Consider the following 22172-nt stretch of genomic DNA (forward strand, 5'->3'; position numbering starts at 1 on the left):
GTTTGGTGCCGGAAGTATTTCACCATATTTTAAACTCCCTGAATTGACATATCATCATAGAAATGTTTCAAACTTCAAAATGCCTTTCAATATCCCGTCTTAGTTTGGAAACAAACTTAGAATATTCCATTTGCAGTCCCTCTCTTTCACAGTCCCATCTACTTTCACAATTATTAATCCATGTACGATACATCATATTCAGACCAAAAAAGTGCTATGAATACCTTTGAAATCCTCTCAGGACTATGTTATTGGTGAGACCAAATGCAGGATGCGGAAGTGTATTGACTAATTCACTGGTGTGTTCTCTGTTTCAGGTCAGTTGCTTTTTGTTAGGTCCCTACCACAAAAGAATGACCTCAGCTTAATCGCATTTTAATATACATTTAATTACATATTTACCTTGTGGGAATGCGTATTTGTTAATTGTTTCCCATTTAATCAGCCAATGGCAGGGATGTCTACCTGGGCTCAAGTACAAGGAGGTAAAGGCTGTACCATTACTAATAAAGCATGTGTTCTCAAAGCTTGTGTTGCTCTTATCTCTGTAATCAGATAGAGAATTTGTCTTTATTTGAAGTATCATAAAACAAGTACCAGGGAAAAACAGATTTTACTGATTCCATACTATCCCACTTCTCGCGGTAGTCTAGAACATTACAATAAGAACATTATGACCATATTAGGAACGTTTGTTCAAGAATTAGGGAGCGGTTGGGATGGATGATTATACCTTGTTCTAATGGCTTTTCCACCATCCCCATCTTTTCCATCAGGTATTACTTTTTTAGTTAATCACCAGGTATAAAATGACCCATTCACAACAGTTATTGCATAACATCTTAAACCAACCTTTGGTTACTGCCACAACTAGCCACAAGTACACTGAGCACTTTAGACCGTTTTTCCAGAATGAGTTTACTTTTGCCTAGGGGAACCTGAGCCTCTACTAGCAGAAATATATATTATGAATTAATTAGTAGGAAAGAGGAGTACAACAGAGGGGATAAAGCCTTTTGTGTATAATTTTCTGGAAAAAAACTGGTCAAAAAGCATGTATTTTTTCCTGAATTAATTGTTATATTTTGTAAAAAGACGAAATATAGCAGGTAATTCTCACACATTTCTAAACATCATAAATCCCACTCCTAAATTGAAATTTAGCAGCCTTATCTTTGAGGCTGAAAAAGAATTCAACACGGTTAATTAACAATTCCTGCATAAAGCTTTGCATTTGCATGGATTTGGTCCTAAGTTTATAGATGACGTATTTGTAGTATACTCTGCCCCATGTCCTCTATATACACCAACAATGTTTTATCGCCCTATTTTCCTCTGCAATGAGGTACTAGGTGTGGGTGTAAATTATACAGCTTCTTTTTGTTTTGGCTTCAGATCCTTTATTGACTCAACTAAAATCTTCTCCAACCTTCACTGGTCTTCAAATTAAAGATAAACACATAAACATTGCTTATGATGATGATATGGTATTGTTTATGCCATGCCCAGAATCCTATATATCAGCTTTTTTTAAGGAACTTAGGGCCAGATGTACGACCATTGGAATTTGCGACTCGCAAATTGCGGCAAATATCGAGTCGCACTTTGAGAGTTGCAAAATCCAATGTACAACAGTGTCTGAGACATTCTTTGTGATTCCCAATGGGGTCGCAAATTGCACGCCTCATGCATATTAATAAGGTTATCGCAATTTCAGACCCCATTGGGAATGGCTGGCACTCCCAGGGATGGTGGCCTGCTGGGGTCAGCAGACCTCCATGTCTGGGACTGCTTATAGAGCAGTGTTTTTTTAATGCAGCCAGTTTACCTTAAAGGAAAACGGGATGCATCTAAAAAATAAAAATGAAACTTTTCAGTTTCATTTTTTAAGGGCAGGCAGTGGTCCCTGAGACCATGCATGCCCTTAAAAAATATTTGGGCATGCATTCACAAAGGGGAATGGGTCCCCTGGGGACCCCTTCCCGTTTGCGAGTGCCTTACCAGCCTTCTGAGAAGGATGGTAAACTGCAAGTGCTTTGTGACCGCAATTGTGGTTGCAAAACATTCTTACATGGGTATTGGAGTCGCTATTAGGAAGGGACGACCTCGGCACGCCCCTTCCTAATAGCAAGTCACTAACCCTATTTTGGGATTCGCTAATCACTAACCTATTTTGCGAGTCAACAAGTGATTAGCGACTCGCCAAAGAGGGTTAGTACTTTGGCCTGATATTTTTTGTGGTCGCTAAGGGGTTAAAATCCCCTTTGCGACCACAAAATTTGGTCAAACATCTGGCCTCAAATATCTATTCTCAAGTGTCTGAGTATAAACTTAATATAAATAAACCAGAGGTGTGTACCCCTTAATAAATATTGTGTAAAATTCCACTTTTCTCATATGGGACTAGCATTGACTACTTCCAAGATTAAAGTATTAGGCATTTGGTACTGTAGTTCACTTTGAGACACTCATAAAGCAAATATCACTGATTTATTAATAAGACTTACTAATACACAGAAATTGTCTTCTCTGTATATTTCCTGATGGGGTTGTTAAAATACAAAGAAATGATGCTTTTACCTGTTATAAACTTCTTCCGTATGATCTTGTCAATTAAAATTTAAAAATAGTTTTTTACACAAATTCACAGCATTCTCTCGAAACTTGATGGAATTGAAAAAAAGGTGTGCTTTTAACATAACAGACTCATGAATAAGTCAATTTTCCAGTTTTTTCTTATCCAAAAAGCATTTAGCATTAGAAAAATTCAAGGAATCTTGATATCTTCTTCTTCTATACCTGATAAACTTTGGGCCAGCTTAGAACTTTCATGAATCCTCCCCTTTACATAGATCCATATTCTGTATATGTCTTCTCCTAAATTTTAGATGCCATCTACTTTGACATATGCTTGTAATTTATTGAAACCATATATAGTATATAACAATGTGACCTCATGTGAATTGATTTCTAGGACATCATGGTAAAATGAAAAGATCACGCATAAGGGTTGAGCACTTTATAGAAGAATTTGGCCAATAAGGGATTAATTACAGTTTCACAGTTATTGCATAAAGGCATATTGCTTCCCTTCTCTGATATATCCTACAAATCGAATTTACCTACTCCACAGATCACCAAATTTCAACTATTACAGGATAAAATACTTTCAGTGTTTAAAGATTTTTCACACTCTCCAGTGGATCTTAGTCAAAACATGAATATATATAGGCATTGCTTTAAAGTTTAAAGTTGAACTTATGTGGGACGCATCCCAGGGGATTTGGTTGAAATTAAATTCTACTGCACATTTGACTATCTTTCTATAAACCTTGATCTTCTTTTACAATGGATTATACTTTGTGACTGAAAAATCTAAATTTGTACTTGTTGTACAACAGACATGCGGCAGATGTAATTGTTTTGAAGGTTTTTATATGGATATGTTTTTAATTGCCCTAAAGTAATAGATTTTTTGAAGTCTGTATTGGTTAATATTGATACTAATAAATCATGTTCTCAACTTTCTCTATGCAAAAGATATTCTTAGGAGGGGTATATGTTATGTGGTCTCAAAATATTACATTTGTGTAATTGGTTGACATTCTAATCACTGTTTCCTTAACTTTAAAAGAAAGGATATTATTGATATCCATCAATAGTGTAATCTAATGTGCCACAGTCATAGGCTAAATACATACAGTTTGACAACAACTTTACTAGCTATTAAGCATGAACAATTGTTGCTACCTATTACTAATGATCTGTCAAACAGCTTCTTTTGAAATCTCTATATAGCTTAGATAAATAGTTTGCAATACTTATTTATCCTATCAGGCTGTTTCTTAGAAACATTTTGTAAAAGCTGTATATAAATGATACTGTATCTCACATTTATGATTACTCTCTACATGTCATAATATTCTTTCATCTTTTTCCATTTTATTCTCCTCTTGTCTTTTCTTTCCTCTCTACTTTTACAAATAGACCTCACATTTTCTAATTGTTTCGATAAAATGATGCTTGTTTATATACCAAATATGTTAATGTTTCCTATACCTATTTCAATGAACTCACTAAATGTTTTTATAATGATAATGAATAATATTGCACATCATTATATCTTTATGCCAACAAAGATATTTAAACTTTCAAAACGCTGCATACATGTTTACAAAGGCTACTTAAGTGGGTGGCACAAAATATGCTGAATGCCCACTGGTAGCATTTAATTTACAGGCCCTAGGTATCTGTAGTACCATGATACTAGGAACTTATAAGTAAATTAAATGTGCCAATTGGGTGTAGGGCAATTTAGTCATGTTATAAGGAGTGAGCACATACACTGTAACACTGGTTAGCAGTGGTAAAGGGCACAGAGGCCTAAGGCCAACACAAACAAATGCAGTAAAACAGCAGGGGGGGTAAGATTTTGGGGATGACCCTACAGAGAGGGTTAAGTTCACCTCTTTTGTCTCAAAACCTGGCTGAGAGTGAAAACTGCACTCTCTGTAGTTATACATTGCTCTTGTTATTTGTAGGCTAGTGCATGTGATGACAGTGGGGTTTGAGAGGTTAAAGAGCCAGACTGTAAGAATACATTGAATCACTAGCTGGATAGGGATTCCAGGGTACTCTCTGATGTGGAAGAAGGGAATGCAGAAGTATTGGCTTCTTCAGGATGGTGCTCTAGTGGTGTCCCCTCTGAGTTCTGTGTTCTCCCCTCTGTTTTTACAGAAAACCCTGAGTCTGATGTTGCGCAAGAAACCTGCCAATTCCTGGCAGATTTTGAACACATTTAGAGTGTTGGTAGGCACAAAACCTAGTCCCTTGTTGAGGAGTGCTTTCAGGGGACCTGTGAGAAGAATGTTGGTTAAGTCCATTACTAGGTTGGTCAATCCCTGCTCGTCCCTGGTGATGAGTCTCTCACCATGCTCCTGGTTACCCTCTGTTCTAGGTACTCCCGTTGCATACCTGTTCTTCCCTTCTGCTTACCCCTGCCTCTCCCTCGGCCTGTCCATAAAAAAGAATTCAGCATCTGAGGAAACTGGGCTATCTGGCCTCCCTTCATTCCTGGGAATAGCTGTTGGTACATGTGCGGCCACTCGAAATTGTGACTTGGAAGTTGGGGTATGTAGGATTAAATGGGGGCAGGGATCTCCAATGAAACTCTTTGGGAATGTAAATCTTACCCCCTTGTACTGGCTGTAAGCTGCCACCATTTGTACTGGACTCTACTTGTTTAGCCTTGAGGTCCAGCTCTCTCATGCGCAATTCATGTGCCAAAAACAACTTCCTTTCCTCCAAGGCATGATCATCCTTGCTCTCCTCTGCCTTTAGACTCAGGACCTCCAATTCATGATCTCTTGCCCTTTGGTTCTCCTCCATTCCCCTGGAGACGAATTCCTGAAAGAACTATTGCTGCCAGCCCTGGAGGCTGCTCTCCCAACCGGCAAATCCTGGGATCTGAAACTGCCCACTGGCACACCCCCATCCCCATCTGCATCATCTGTCTCACCCCAGCACATCTGGCCTCCCACAAGGCCCATAAGGCCTTCTGTAGGTCCTTTGTCTTAGAGGTGCTCCTCATGGGGCATCCAAGGCTCCTGCAGAATGGCTTGAGTTGATTACTTTGTAACTACTTAACATTTCAAAGTCTAACTCCAGTTCTGCAGCCTCTCATCCTGATTTAACATTTAAAGACATGGTGCGTGGATACTCCAAGGGTCAGATCAAAAATAGAACAAAAATAAAACACAGCATGTGGTTGCGTACTGAGCTAAATGCAATAGTGAGTCACTCTGGTACTACGCAAATGCAAGTCCTATCCTCACCGCTGACAACCAATGCTAGAAATTGGGTTTCTGGTTTGCTAGGGTATGCATCTAAGCCAGGCAGAACCCACCACCACTCTAGTCAGGGTAAGGCAATGTGTAAAGCATTTGTGTAACACACACATACACCAGTGACACACTAGGCACATCACAAAATCCTTTGTATTTTTCATAAAAATATGGGACCATAAATCATCTCACAGCACATAAAACACCTTGCTAATGACTTTAAGCAATTCAAATAATTGGTCATGCATGTAATTCACTGTGGTATTGACTTTAGGCAATACAAATGTATTACACATCACTTTTGAAGGGATTTTTAGGCCGTCTGCCCCAGGATATATCATAAATTGACCAGGCTGCCTGCTGGTTACCTGAGCATGCAGTGATTCGGGGCTTGGGGCACTGCCCATGCACCTTTGTGATCTTGGCTCCCGGCAAGGCCCTGCTTGAGTGTTGCTTGGGCTTCAGGCTCAATCTGCCACCTACGTCAGAGTGGTGGCTCATGCCCCCTTCAGCACACACTCTCTCAGCTGCCCGCACCTTCGGCAGCACTGAAAAGGTTTGGGCAGACTCAAACACAGAAACAAGGTACGGCCAGTGCGGCCCGAATCTCGGGCCAGGGTTCATTCTCACATAGTTGGCACAGAGAAGAGAAACGGGACAGCTCCTTCCGGCTGGTACGATTCCCGCTACCTCAGACCTTGAAGCGGCGTCCTGCTGGGTGGGACTGTGTCGGACGCGGCTCTCTCTCTCTCTTGGGGTGGTTCTCTTTGCTAGGCGACGCCTAATATCCATCTGGGCTTCAAGGGCTCCCTGTTGGCGTCAATAAAACAAATGCTGATTTCAGCCCTTGATCTGGGCTATTGGCAGTCATCTTTTCATTTTGTCTCCCCCATGGGAGGATCAGGGAGAGTTCTCTGGTGAACGGAGAGGGACCAGCTTCAGCGTGGTTGGGGCTCAGCACTCGCCACACTTGTAAGCGGCAGTCAGAGCTCAGCGGGCAGTCCTGAGCGAAATGATCTCACTATCCTTGCAAGCAGAAATGCCCCCAGAGCCGAGCCCTAGCAGTATGGAACATACGGGGCTCTGTAGAGACATCGCACACAAAAGGTTGATGGAGCAAGGACTCGTAGAAAAGAGACTTGCTCTGAGATAATCCACTCGTTTTACACCTAATATTGTATTAACCGTGTATTGTGTACATTAATATGCGCAACTTTATACATATAAGAAAGAAAACCTTGCCTATGTGTATTACTAATGAGTAACTCAGGTGGCATTTTCAACACACAATTTATAAACCATCTTTACTAAAAGATATCTTATTCATTTCTGAGTTCAGAGAGCATAAACTGTATTTCTCTATCTTGTCCTAAAGGGACATTATACATGTAAGATGTTACAAAGTAACTCCCATTGGATACTATGGGACAGATAGCTTTTCAAAAGTGAAAAACGAAATTGGCAGTATTTCACTATCAGGACAAGTCACACACACCAGTACAAGTCCTTACTTTCACATACACTGTGCCCTGCTCATTGGGGTACCTTGGGCTTACCATAGGGGTGCCTTACATGTAAGAAAAGGGACCGTTAAGGCCTGGCAAGTGGGTGCACTTGCCAGGTTGACATGGCAGTTTAAAACTGCGCGCAGACACTGCAGTAGCAGGTCTGAGATACCTTTTCAGGACTAGTCATGTGGGTGGCACAATCTGTGCTACAGGCCCACTAGTAGCATTTGATTTGCATGCCCTGGCACACTCAGTGCACTTTACTAGGGACTTACCAGTAAATCAAATATGCCAATCAGGAAGAATCAATTGTAACAGCAATTTACACAGGGAGAACTTGCACTTTTACACTGATCGCAGTGGCAAAGAGGCCAAAGCATTTAAGCCAGCAAAACTAAATCCAGCACAGCATAAAAAAATACAGGAGGTAGAGGCAAAAAGTCAGGGGAAATCACGCCAAAGATGCCAAGTCTAACACTGACAAAATATCGACCAGCAAAATATTCCCGTACAAAAATGTTGTGAAGTAAATATCGATGTCAATAATTTTGTCATGCTATACTTATAATGTAACTTTCAAAAATATAGAAAAAATATTGTTGTCACTAACATCATTGTATAAAATATTGTTTTATAAAGATATATAAATTGTAATAGTAAAAATTATGTATATTAAATAATAACACTAATGTAATAAAAGTAAAATATTTGTAATGGTGTTTTAAGAAATATAACAATTCTAATTATTTTCTAAAAGTAAAACACACCTATATATTCATATATATATCGAGGATTAATACTATGCTTGACCTTTTCCACCATAGCAAGAATTCAGGACACCACAGCAGAGGTAATTTTCATGAAGTATTTAATAGTACACCATAGTGCAAAACATGGTTTAAAAAGATGGTCTACGCGTTTCGGCTTCCCAGCCTTTTACTGGACCATAGAGTCTGACAGTCTAGAGCATCTCTTAGAAAGCACAAGTGCTATTTCCCTCTTCACTTTTTACTGCTTTTCAGCAGCTAGACTGTGCATCCCCAAATACACGTGATGGCAAACTACGTTACCATTTGCAATTAATTATAGAAGGTGTTATAATTCAAACAAATAAACCAATTTTCTTGATGTTAATGATTTTTCCAAATACTTTGCATTTTTTTTGAGTTTATGTTTTTAATTTTTCTATTTATTTATTTTTTCTTGAAAGTTTTGCTTTATACACATCACTGTGAAGTACACTTAATAATCTCCAAATGACAGAAAGTGCTGGTGCAAACATAATGTGCAAACAAATTCGATTTTAAGACCACAATTAATACACAAGAAGCAATCAGTAAGAAAAGTCCCATGATGAATAAAAGTTGAAATCAACAACACGGTATCATAATTAATGTGTGAAAAAATATATAATTATATGTGCACACATAGATCTAGAAGAGTACGAAGTGCAAAGAGATGTTGCAATAAAGTGAGTAGTGCATGGAGACATAAAGGGTCCTAGATCCATTTAAGGTAAAGTACACTTTAAATTTCAACCCATAATGTCAGTAAGTTGTCAAAAAGCCAGATCTCTAGAGGCAGCAAAGGAAGTCAATAAATGCACCATCACAATGGTATTGTATAAAGATGACCTCACTCTCCCATCTATACGTCCCCTCAAGGGTCCCTGTTTCAGGTGCAATTGTTAGATAATAGTAAGAGGGGAGATTTTGTATACACAAGTGACTATAGCAAACTGACAGTGCATGGCAGTTACAACAGTAAGGTACTGTTGGCAAGGGCGTATGACTTGTTGATTCAAAAGTTCCCTGACTGGTAAATCCTTTGTTAACTCATACCCAAGATAGTTTAACTCTAGATCAGCAATACGCACTAATATACCTGTGCTAATCTAAATTGTTTGACTCCATCAAATGGACTAAAGTATAAATTATGCATTTTGATTGCATCAATAAACATTTTATTTTTGGTGATGAAAAAATCAAGTATAGAAAATATATATACACACATAAATGCAGTCCAATCACAGGATCATTATCCCAAAACTGTCCATGAGTAAACCTCATTGCACAAAGAGTCTCTGGAAAAATCAGCTTATTATAGATGTATATGTAGTTCTTCATCCAGATTGTGCCCTAGTGGATTTTCAGTGCCGATAGCCAAAGGCAATCTTGATTCTGCTCTTTTCATGCTTAGTGTCCAATTTCAACCTCATTCTTTTTGCTTGATAATTTTGATCCCAGTATAAATAAGTTGGCGGTTGTCATTAGAGTGGAAGTCATGAAAATGCTTGGCCATTGGATAGGTGAAGTCCTTATTTTTGATGGCCTGCAGGTGTTGCAAGAATTTCAATTTCAATTTGTTAATCGTGCTTCCAACATATGACTTTTTACAGAGACACAGTAGTAGACAGACCATGAATTTGGACTGGCAGGTGATATGATCCTTGATATGTTCGATTTTACCATTTTGGAGTTGAAATATTTTGATATTCTGAACATTAATGCATGCTTTACATTTTTGACATCTCCAGAAACCAGGAGTTGAAATATTTTGATATTCTGAACATTAATGCATGCTTTACATTTTTGACATCTCCAGAAACCAGGAGAGTTAAGCAACATAGAGACAGTCAGTTTTAAAATATCTCCGAATTACGCAATTTTTCTGTATGTGATACTAGGATGCGAGGGAAGAGAAGTTTGTAAGGTTTCATCAAACAAAAGTATCTTCCAATTCCTTTGTATAATTTCTCTCAGTTCTTTGTTTTGGTTGTTAAAATCGATGATCAGTCGAGTTGTGGTGTCATCTTTTTGTTTTCGGCTCTAGACCATCCTGACGCACTACTAGAAGGTGATTTCTCATTTTGGATTTCACTTTAGTTCTTGCGGTCTCAATTACTTTCAGTGGCTATCCTCTTTCCAGGAAACAATCACTCATCTCATCCGACTGTAATTCCAAGTCTGCGGTTTCGGAGCAGTTCCTCTTGGCCCTATGCATTTCTCCATAGGGTATGCTCCATTTAAGGTTTTGTGGATGCCTGCTGTTGGCATGGAGAATTTATGACATATGTCTAATTAAAAATATAGTTGAAATAAATAATTTCAAAATATATTATAATGTAATTTGTTTTTAAGGTTTTACATATATACATATATATATTCACTGAAAAAACCATAGGTTTCACACCAGTTATAGTTAGGAATTAGCATTTAAAAAACCTATCAAATTCACTGAAAAAACCATAGGTTTCACACCAGTTATAGTTACCTGGAAATTTTACTGACATAAAACCATTGAAATTCCCACGTTATAGTTAGTTGGACTCACTAAAACTTGCGCGTGTAATGCACTGCTGATGACATCACATATTACATCACTCATGACATGGTCAGTGACATCACTCATGACATCACTGATGACACCATCCAGTGAATGTGTGTCTTTCAGATAAATAAATAGGTTTTATATATGTATGTTAAGGTCGATGGAAGAATATTTGTTTAAATTATTGTCTTAATGGATGTTTTTAAAAAAAAAAATGATTGGATAACTGCCTTATTAAGTGTATCTTAGTGAATACATATATTAGCGAGTAATGTTTAAATATTTAAATATATGTATCACTGTTTCACTTTGTGTATAAGTGGCTGCATGGGTTGGTGAGTAGCTACATGTGTGTGTATATGCGTTATTAGATGTTTTTTTTAGTATCTTTATAATTGTCTGTTTGATTTGGTGGGGGTGTTACTTAGCACAAAGATGCATCAATGACTGACTCACTGTTTGTATGTGTTTTGAAGACAGCATATGTGTAGGATTGTAAGGGTGAATGAGTGTGTATATGTATGTGTTAGTAAGTGAATGACTGTCTCACTAGTGTCTTTATCAGTAACTACATATGTTTTAATGTAGTATTTGTGAGTATTGGTGTATATAATTGAGTATATGTGAGAGTGAGAGATTGAAAGAGTTCTTGTTTTAATAAGTATGTGTTTCTATAAGTGATTGGTTAAGAGAGTAAGTATGTGTAAGTTTCCTTAGAAGTAAGGTGGTAGTGTATGTATAGCTGTATATGCAAATAAATGGATGTTCAAAAGTTTATTTACATGTGGGAGTATGTGTGTGAGCAACTTTTTGAAGACTGTCAGTGTGTTAACGGATGTATAGGTGTCTCACTACATATGATGAATTAGTATATGTATGAGTGACTATATAGAAGTGTTGGTGAGCGAGTGGATGTGTATATAAATGGTGGAATTACTGAATTGGTTGTTGTATCTGGTATAAGTATGTCCACTTTTTTTTTAAATGTTATTTTTTATTTTTCAAAATGTGTTTTAAGGGTTACTTTACAGTGAAAGTAGGTCAGTCTCTCTGTCACAAGGATGGTGTCATCAGTGATGTCATGAGTGATGTCACTGACCATGTCATGAGTGATGTAATATGTGATGTCATCAGCAGTGCATTACACGCGCAAGTTATAGTGAGTCCAACTAACTATAACGTGGGAATTTCAATGGTTTTATGTCAGTAAAATTTCCAGGTAACTATAACTGGTGTGAAACCTATGGTTTTTTCAGTGAATTTGATAGGTTTTTTAAATGCTAATTCCTAACTATAACTGGTGTGAAACCTATGGTTTTTTCAGTGAATTTCATAGGTTTTTTAAATGCTAATTCCTTTCTATATCGAGTTTCTAACCTTTTTTTTTACAATTTGCTGTTTTTTGTAAGTATTCTTTTTTTTTATATATATTTTTTTTCTTTTGCGCTCTGGGTGCGTGCTCCGGGAAGCTTTCAGGTAAGCTCTCCGGTAAGCTTTCCGGTAAGCTAACAGGTGAGCTCACCTGAAAGCGCACCCAGAGCGCTACTTTCGTTCGTGAAAAAAAATATGAATGAAAAGTTAATAATAATGCAAAACATTTCGTACCATACAAATAAAATAATTTTTTTTTATAAGGAAAATGATTATGCATTTCTGTAAAAGTTTGATGACGTCACTTCGGCGCGCAACGTAAGTGCCCTCGGAAGCGCCTACGTTCGTGCCGCGTAAACGCACCCGGAAGCGCCTACGTTCGCGCCACGTTTGCGCCCCGGAAGCGCCTACCTTCGCGCCGCGTAAACGCACCCGGAAGCGCTCCGGAGCGCGCAGCGTAAGCGCGTCGGGCCATGTGACCTTAAAATAACACTTTTCATTGGTTGCTAACAGTTTTTTTTACAAAGAATGAAATCCCCACCCATTTCCTTCACTTCTTCTTTCACTTTTGTGACTGAAAGACCTGCCTTTTTGCTCCAGGATATTTCTTGCTCTTACAATGGCTGCCAGACAATCCAGCAGTGAGGATGACCAAGAATTCATCAATGAAGAGCCTCCTCAACGTAAAGTTAAGGAACATTTCATTTGGAAATTTTTTGAAATCCCACCTGGACAAAAAAAGGTAAATGCTCCAAAAGTGCAGTGCAGGATCTGCAAAGAAGAGCTGTCAAGAGGTAACCCTTTGAAAAAGTACTCTTTTGGGAATTTCACAATGATCCGGCATGTGCAGAGGAAGCACCCCCAGAATTTTGCCCGAGAAAGTGTCAGGGCTCTGGCACAAGAGGTTCCCAGTGATGGGGCCTCTACATCCACCGGAGGAGCAACTTCTTCTGGGAGGGGGCAATCACAGGAGCAGGTGCCAAACATTCAACCTGCATTTAACCATGGTGTCCTCAGATGCAGATACTGCAATCAACTCCTCACCTATGGGGAGCAAAGTGTCCAGCTCATGGTTCGAGCATTGGAGAATCATCACTGCCCTTCCCACCCCTAATTTTTTTTGTTTTTTTTTGCTCCTGTTGAGCGGTTTCCATTCCCTGTTTTTGTTCCTGTTTAGAAAAAATAAGAAAACCAAAAGTTCTTTTCAGAACTACCTCCAATTCTCATCAAAGAGCTGTATTCTTAAAAAAATGAAAAAGAGTAAGTGAAATAGAGTGCATTGATAATGGAAAGGAGAATGAGTAAGAAAGAACATAAAGGTATGAGAGGAAAAAGGAAGTGAAGTAGGAGGACTGGAAGAAGGTGAGTGTTAGGAAAGAAAGTTATGAGAAGAAGAGTGAATATGGGGAATGTTGATATTCAATGAAAATGTTGAAAAGGAACAGGAGTGTTGAAGGTTAAGAAAAGATGCATTGCTGGAGTTGAAGGTAGAAGGCCTCATTTATGAAGCCATGCGTCACTTTAACGCCACCAAAGCATCACTTTTTGTGACACAACAGTCCAATAAAAAATGCACCTTATTTATTCATATTTACAAAGTGGCGTTTCTAGGTAAATACATCCCTTTGTAAACCCCTGTGCCACATTATTCCTAGGTCAGGTGTAATGTATGCAAAAGGGACGTATTGATGCGAGAAAGGGTCATAGAGGTGACACAGTGAATAAACTGGAGGCCTCATTTCTGAAAAGTGACACATCGCTACGTGAAAACAGCGATGTGTCACTTTTCTGGGCGCACTCCTTATGACATTCCAGATATGTCATATTTAATTTATGACTAATCAATTCGCAAGGAGTTACAGATACGTCAGTATTTCTGACGTATCTGTAAACACAAAATTGACACATTATTGGAGTGCGTCACAAAAGTGACGCAACTCCAGTAATGCGTCCTTTCACATGGGGAAAGCACCATGTGAAAGGTCTTGCGTCAGTCTTACACCTGCTGTGAGGCAGGCGCAAGATTTTGACGCAACAGCATCCTAAAAGTGACGCAGTGAAATCTCATAGATTTCACTGCGTCGCTATTACCAAGCTTTTTGCGGGGGAACGCCCCCTCTGCATACAATATACCTGACGCAGGTATAATGTGGTGCAGGGTTTTAAAAAGTGACCCATCTACCTAGATGCGTCACTTTTTAAATATAGCGCAACAAGGCGCCTTTTTTCACACCGCTGGTGCAATGCGTCACTTTTCTGTGCGCACTCCTTACGACATTCCAGATGTGTCATATTTAATGTATAACGAATCATGTCGCAAGGAGTTACAGATACGTCAGTATTTCTGATGTATCTGGAAACACAAAAGTGACGCATTGCTGGAGTGCGTCACAAAAGTCACGCAACTCCAGTAATGCGTCCTTTCACATGGGGAAAGCACCATGTGAAAGGTCTTGCGTCAGTCTTACACCTGCTGTGTGGCAGGCGCAAGATTTTGACGCAACAGCATCCTAAAAGTGACGCAGTGAAATCTCATAGATTTCACTGCGTCGCTATTACCAAGCTTTTTGCGGGGGATCGCCCCCTCTGCATACATTATACCTGACGCAGATATAATGTGGCGCATGGTTTAAAAAGTGACCCATCTACCTAGCTGCGTCACTTTTTAAATATAGCGCAACAAGGCGCATTTTTTTACACCGCTGGTGCGATGCGTCACTTTTCTGTGCGCACTCCTTACGACATTCCAGATGTGTCATATTTAATGTATGACGAATCATGTTGCAAGGAGTTACAGATACGTCAGTATTTCTGACGTATCTGTAAACACAAAAGTGACGCATTGCTGGAGTGCGTCACAAAAGTGACGCAACTCCAGTAATGCGTCCTTTCACATGGGGAAAGCCCATGTGAAAGGGCTTGGGTCAGTCTTACACCTGCTGTGAGGCAGAAGCAAGATTTTGATGCAACAGCATCCTAAAAGTGACGCAGTGAAATCTCATAGATTTCACTGCGTCGCTATTAACAAGCTTTTTGCGGGGGAACGCCCCCTCTGCATACATTATACCGGACGCAGGTATAATGTGGCGCAGGGTTTTAAAAAGTGACCCATCTACCTAGATGCGTCACTTTTTAAATATAGCGTAACAAGGCACTTTTTTTTTACACCGCTGGTGCGTCACAAAAAGTGACACACAGGCGGCGCAAAACTGGCAGCGCAAGGCCTTCATAAATATGATCTTGGATTTTCCCCTTACTTCGCTCCCTGGTGTGCTTCCCGGTGCGCGTACCGGGCGCTCCCCCCGCGCAAATCGAAAAAAATATTTCTTTAAAATGCCCCGCAGGACCCTATTTTAGCCCCCACATTAAACCTAGGGGGTCAGGAGGGGGTCTACCCTGCCCCCTTATGGTCAATTCCTCCCTTTGTTTTTGCCACCTCTTGTGTCTCGATTTTACCGAGACACAAGATGGCCGCTCCGGACTGTTTAGAATGTTTACAGACACCCGAGAGCCAATCAGCTTTCTGCGCGCAAGTTGCGTGTTGCGCCTGGTGCGCTCCCCGGTGCGCGTACCGGAGCGCGCCTATAGATATATATATATTTTTGGGACCTAAATTACTCAAAATCCACTGGAGCACATATCTTGAGACATAGCAAAGGCACATCGGGCTACTAGTCCCTACAATTTTGCCAAGTTTGGTGTAAATCCATTCAGCCCTTCGAGCTAAAAGTGAAATCGACCGCCCTATGGAAATTAACATGGGGAAAACGCGTTTTGGGACCCCCCTTTTATCTCGGCCCCCGCTTGACGAATCCCCCCCAAACTTTCAGGGAAAGACCGGAACTTGACGAGGCCATTTTGAGGAAATTTTCAAGCAGATTCGTCAACCAGTGCCAAAGTTATTCCAAATAGAATTTTGAGATTTAACATTGAAAAAAATCCTAACTATAACTACCTACTGGCGACCGCCAGTAGGTAATATATATATATATATATATAGACTCCTCCATGCTAACTAGTTACACGACCCCCAGCTTGAGGGTCGCCCTAGTAAAATCGAGTCCGGAGGTGGTTAGCTCTAAGAATTGGTTATCCAGTAAGACAGGGTTTCATAAATGCATATCATGCAGAGAGTGTAAGTTTGGTGTTAACACCAGTGAATACTGCACCGCATTTGATATGAACCCTGTTAAGATTCAAGGTCTGTACACGTGCTGCACTGAGTATGCGGTTTACATATTAGAATGTACCTGTAAGTTAAGAAATATTGGCAGCACGCTTTCAACCACATTCTACAGCACTTAAGGGCAACTGTTAACTCAGATGATAGTTACCCAGTAGCCCGTTATTTCAAATTGGTTCACAACAAAAATTTGAATGACCTGAGCTATTACATTATTGACTCGGTGCATAAGAATGTGAGGGGTAGCAACAGAGAGAAACAACTCAGGCAGTTAGAATCCAAGTACATTCTATTATCAGACACAAGGATCCCTAAAGGGTTGAATACAGGGGGAAGACCTGCATAATTTTCTTTAATTAGTAGTAGGACAGTTCATTTTAACCCCTGGTCGCAAATGTAACTTATACTGTAAGATTTTGATGAGTAACCTATAGGATCTTAAGTGTACCATTATCTAACCTCTCCAACAAGTTAGAAAATGCCTTAGTTGTTTCGCCATCATGATCAATTTTCCCTAAACCTCCCATGAGGTAGATGCAATACAATGGGCCTTGTTACTAACATAGAGTATTGGACATTTCAAGAATAAGAGGGCAATTTTAGAGCTATGTATGTAAAGATAAATTGTGTAGTGACTACCACTATGAGTGAGAACGAAAAAAGGTTATCAGTATGTCTGCACTTGCACTTGAATTTGTACATAAATAATATTTTGTTTTGAGGTTAAGCCATGATGCAATTAATTTTAGTCTAATATTGCAAAGCTTCCTCTAGGCTATAATTTTTACTGACTATTTTATCCTGGAATTTTGATATATAATTTTAATAACCATTTATCCGTGGTATTTTGCACCTTGCACTGTCTTGCACTTTAAGAATTCTATGCACTCGCACTTTATTTTTCTGTTCAGATCACAATGGGCTTTCTCTGAAGTACTTATGAGAGCATAGGATTTACCGTATTATGTACAGACAAAGCATTAAGCCACTTGGCCAAAATTGGAGAATAGGAACCTGGTGTTGATTCTGTGTAATTTTTAAAAAGTTTTTAACATATTCCTATGTATTTTGCTGCTTTGTTATTTATGTCAAATGTGTTGTGAGTATATTAATAAGATTTTAATTATTTATATACAATTCACTTGGTTTTGCTTGATTCATCAAACAATTACTGACATGCAAAGTATTTTGTTTAGCGCTTTTTTTTATGCCAAGTGATCTGTTTATATTAAACAAACAGTATCCCAACAGGTATTAATCGATCAGACAATTGAACAGGATATGCAAAAACATTATCAAGAACAGAAACAAGAGACTCAATATATCCATTAGTATGTGCTATTGGCATCAAATTTATGCAATACAAAATGAGACCCAGTCCAATGGCGTATGCATATATCAGTGACTCAAGGGGGGTCAAAAAAGTCCTACTCCCCACTACTCTCTTATCCACATAATAATGAGGTGATGCACTGTACTCCGCCGTGTTTAAAATACCTGTTCTCCTGGGCAACACAACAGAACACCCACTCAGAGTGACTCAAAGTATACTGGTTCACAGTAGTCCACACTAGACATTGGACCTAACTCTAAATAGAGGAAAAAATGTGCAAGAAGCAAATGACCCCTCACGGAAACACCACCATCGGGGTAACTGATATGCAATTTCCAGACAGGCCCCTGTCTCATCATCGGTGGTCACTTGCTTCTCAAAGGAAAATAAGATGAAAGAAAAGAAGTGTCCAAAACAAACAACTTATAAAGTGACAAAGTGAAGTGCAGAGAAATTTGCTGGTGACAAACACACATAAAGATAACTGAGTGCCTAAAAACACACAAAGTACACCAATCCCTTAGCCAATTTTATTCCTAGGGTGATGATCGTGTGCTATTGATTATTAAAAAGGCTGGTAGCTAATCATGCATACCATTACCTACAGTGCCGACATGTTTCACTCCTGTATTGCGTAGAGCAGTTTCATCAGGGCTGCACTCAAGTGCTGCCACTTCACTCTTTTTAGAAACTAGTTCTGTGAAGTGCCGGAAGCAGCAAAGCTATGCATACCCGCCGCTCCGGTATCAACAAGGTCACTGGGTACTTTAAACGTAAGTGTGCCCCTTGTTCCTTGATACAAATATTATATCATGACAAGCCCGGAAGACGCCGTTCCTCAGCCATCAAATTTATGCAAACAAATTAGAAGAAGCAGTACTATCAGCACTAGAAGTTAAAATATTACAACCCAAGTTGTCATTGGTGCAGACAAGGTGCAAGTGATGTGCACAACAGCGACGCAAGTGACAAACATGCTCTGCGTGAACGGCGCAAAAAAATACAGGTGTACAATATTTACAGTGATGAAATACAATGTGACTTGATCCATAAGAGGAACTGAATGTATTGACTTTTAAGGGTGGTCACAATGTAGGAAGCGCCTTATTAATGGGCTGGGGAGTCGACGACGTTTCGATCCAATCAAGTTAGGATCATCCTCAAGATAGGGTTGTCAGATGAAGCAGTGCTGTAAGGGGGAGGACAAAGGGAATGAAGTTAGGGGAGGGGAAGGTAAGTGCCCGGTAAGTTCATTAATAAGTCTAGAGGGAACCCTAATCAGAGATTCATTGGGTAGAGCGTGAATCAGAATGTCACTGAGCGGTGTGGAAAACAGAGTGAAACTATTTGCCTCCTCAATAAAGTCTGCGTCAAACATGGTAGGTGCACATCACCGATCTGTTTAGCCAGGAAGTCACTATTTAAACACTAAGGGGGTCATTAGGATGGCGGACGGAAGGACGTCCGCCGGCATGAAGTAGGCGGAAAATGCATTTTTTCAGTCCGCCAGCCGCATCCAGTCCGTCCGCCATTTTAGGATGGGAAGCACTGTCAAAAAGGATGGGAAGCACTGTCAAATTTACGTACGTCGCGGAAGACCAAGTTCCGCTGCGGAAATACACCCGACCCCGCGGCAGACTTAACCAACCAGAGACACCGCCGTACGGAATGACGTCTCCGATCGTCCACGTAATTACGATAGTGGATAAGACACAGCAAATCGTAGCGGAAAAACCACCAGCCTGAACACGGCGGATTTACTACAGCCCAGAGGCAAAACATTGCTGATAGATACCCACCACAGGCAGATCTCCATCATGGACCCAGCTCTGAACGCATTTCCGATACTCTTCGTGCTCCACCACCAGCACGTCATGGACCGTCGCCGACGACGACGCAGGTACGCAAACACAACAATCACTGCCGGAAGGGGAGTACCTGCCGGGGCTGTGACGTGGGAAGGGGGAGGTGCATGTTGGGGAAACAGCATTTACGATAACACCAATATATCAACAATGCAAGGAGACAACCAGGAATGACACACAAAAACCACTACACACAAATAAATTGTTTTATTGCACATATTAGTAAATTTCTCCTAGAGTAGGCAGGAGCATGGGCACTGGATACAACAGAAAGGTACATCTGAGGTAGCACATGAGAGGGCACAATGCAGCATCCTAACAGCAACAGGGCAGTGTTCGTAACAGCAAGTATCAACAGAGGGAGGTAGAGTATAGAGATAGGATTCTCACTCCACGGGCACTGATAATTAAACAAGAAGAATCCTACTCGGGGTGTACACCTCAGGAAGTGGGGGACACCCAGTGTTGTGTTTAATACCCCTCACACACCAACAGGCCCCTTGGTGTCATGCTTCATCATCGGGGTCTTCGCACCCCGCTAGAGGGATGCGGCATGCTACGACCAGCGACTGCGCGGGAGCACTAGAGTGGTTGACTATGTGTGGTGTGTGTTATGTGCTTGTGCTGGGGTATATGGGAAAATGTGAGTGAAGGGTGTGGTGAGGATTAAAAAGACACCTGGCCAGTAGGTTTGTGAGAAAAAATTTTTATTCGAAAACTCTGGCTGGTGCTATTAAAAAGGTGCAAGGCGAGGTTAGTAGTCTTGATTATGGACTCTACCTCTGGTGTGCGTCAACATGTTTCGGAACTCAGTGTTCCTTCTTCAGGACGGGTGCACAACTTCCCAACCCTACTCACGTGTTTTTTAATAAAAAATGTTGTTTTCTAAACTTTTAGAAAAAAGTGAAAATTATTTACAGTGAGAAACTAGGCTATGGTGTGCCTACAGCGGTTTGTCCGGATCATGCAGTTGCATGTCCTGCAAAAAAGAAAAAAGTTTTTGAGTTTGGTTACCACTCGGGAATGGCTCAAACAAGTGCAGTCACTTGGAGCCCCAAACGGTTAAATAAACCTGTAAAAGAAACACATACACAAAAATATATACAAGACACACTTTCGGTTACTAATAGTTCTGAATTCATACTCATTTAGACTGTCATGTTTTGCCTCACGAGCATGTCCAGAAAGCCAGGGTAGGTAGGTGGACTCCTAATCTGTAAAAGGTTTGAAAAGAAGGATTTAGTCCTTTCCTCACTATCCTCAGTATGTTCAGTGGGTTTCGTTGTAAAGGAAGTTTTACTCATACTCACAAAGTCCGCCAAAATAGGCCTCTTTCCTCCCTGCAATACTCCGCTGGTAATGCTTAGCGTGCAGGGTTGTGGTATATATGGGGCCTATGGCGCTCTATGATTCGTTAATTAACGGATGTGATTTTTAAGACCATAGAGTCCACCTACCTACCCTGGCTTTCTGGACATGCTCGTGAGGCAAAACATGACAGTCTAAATGAGTATGAATTCAGAACTATTAGTAACCGAAAGTGTGTCTTGTATATATTTTTGTGTATGTGTTTCTTTTACAGGTTTATTTAACCGTTTGGGGCTCCAAGTGACTGCACTTGTTTGAGCCATTCCCGAGTGGTAACCAAACTCAAAAACTTTTTTCTTTTTTGCAGGACATGCAACTGCATGATCCGGACAAACCGCTGTAGGCACACCATAGCCTAGTTTCTCACTGTAAATAATTTTCACTTTTTTCTAAAAGTTTAGAAAACAACATTTTTTATTAAAAAACACGTGAGTAGGGTTGGGAAGTTGTGCACCCGTCCCGAAGAAGGAACACTGAGTTCCGAAACATGTTGACGCACACTAGAGGTAGAGTCCATAATCAAGACTACTAACCTTGCCTTGCACCTTTTTAATAGCACCAGCCAGAGTTTTCGACTAAAACGTTTTTCTCACAAACCTACTGGCCAGGTGTCTTTTTAATCCTCACCACACCCTTCACTCACATTTTCCCGTATACCCCAGCACAAGCACATAACACACACCACACATAGTCAACCACTCTAGTGCTCCCGCGCAGTCGCTGGTCGTAGCACGCCGCATCCCTCTAGCGGGGTGCAAAGACCCCGATGATGAAGCATGACACCAAGGGGCCTGTTGGTGTGTGAGGGGTATTAAACACAACACTGGGTGTCCCCCACTTCCTGAGGTGTACACCCCGAGTAGTGTTCGTAACAGAGCAGGTACATCAGAGGCAGCACATGAGAGGGCACAATGCAGCATCCTAACAGCAACAGGGCAGTGTTCATAACAGAGCAGGTACATCAGAGGCAGCACATGAGAGGGCACAATGCAGCATCCTAACAGCAACAGGGCAGTGTTCATAACAGAGCAAGTACATCAGAGGCAGCACATGAGAGGGGCTAAGTGCATCAACAGTCCATGGCACACAGCAGGGACATCAGAGGCAGCACATGAGAGGGCACAATGCAGCATCCTAACAGAAACAGGGCAGTCTTCATAATAGAGCAGGTACATCAGAGGCAGCACATGAGAGGGCACAATGCAGCATCCTAACAGCAACAGGGCAGTGTTCATAACAGAGCAGGTACATCAGAGGCAGCACAAGGACGTGTGTCAAGCGTCCCGTCCCATGGACATTAATAATGTAAGGGTGGTTACAATGGACTATCTACACACCAAGTACAATGACATGTGAGTGATGGGAACTATA

This window comes from Lissotriton vulgaris, chromosome 10 (assembly GCF_964263255.1).
Source record: "Lissotriton vulgaris chromosome 10, aLisVul1.2, whole genome shotgun sequence".
Classification (NCBI taxonomy): Eukaryota; Metazoa; Chordata; class Amphibia; order Caudata; family Salamandridae; genus Lissotriton; species Lissotriton vulgaris.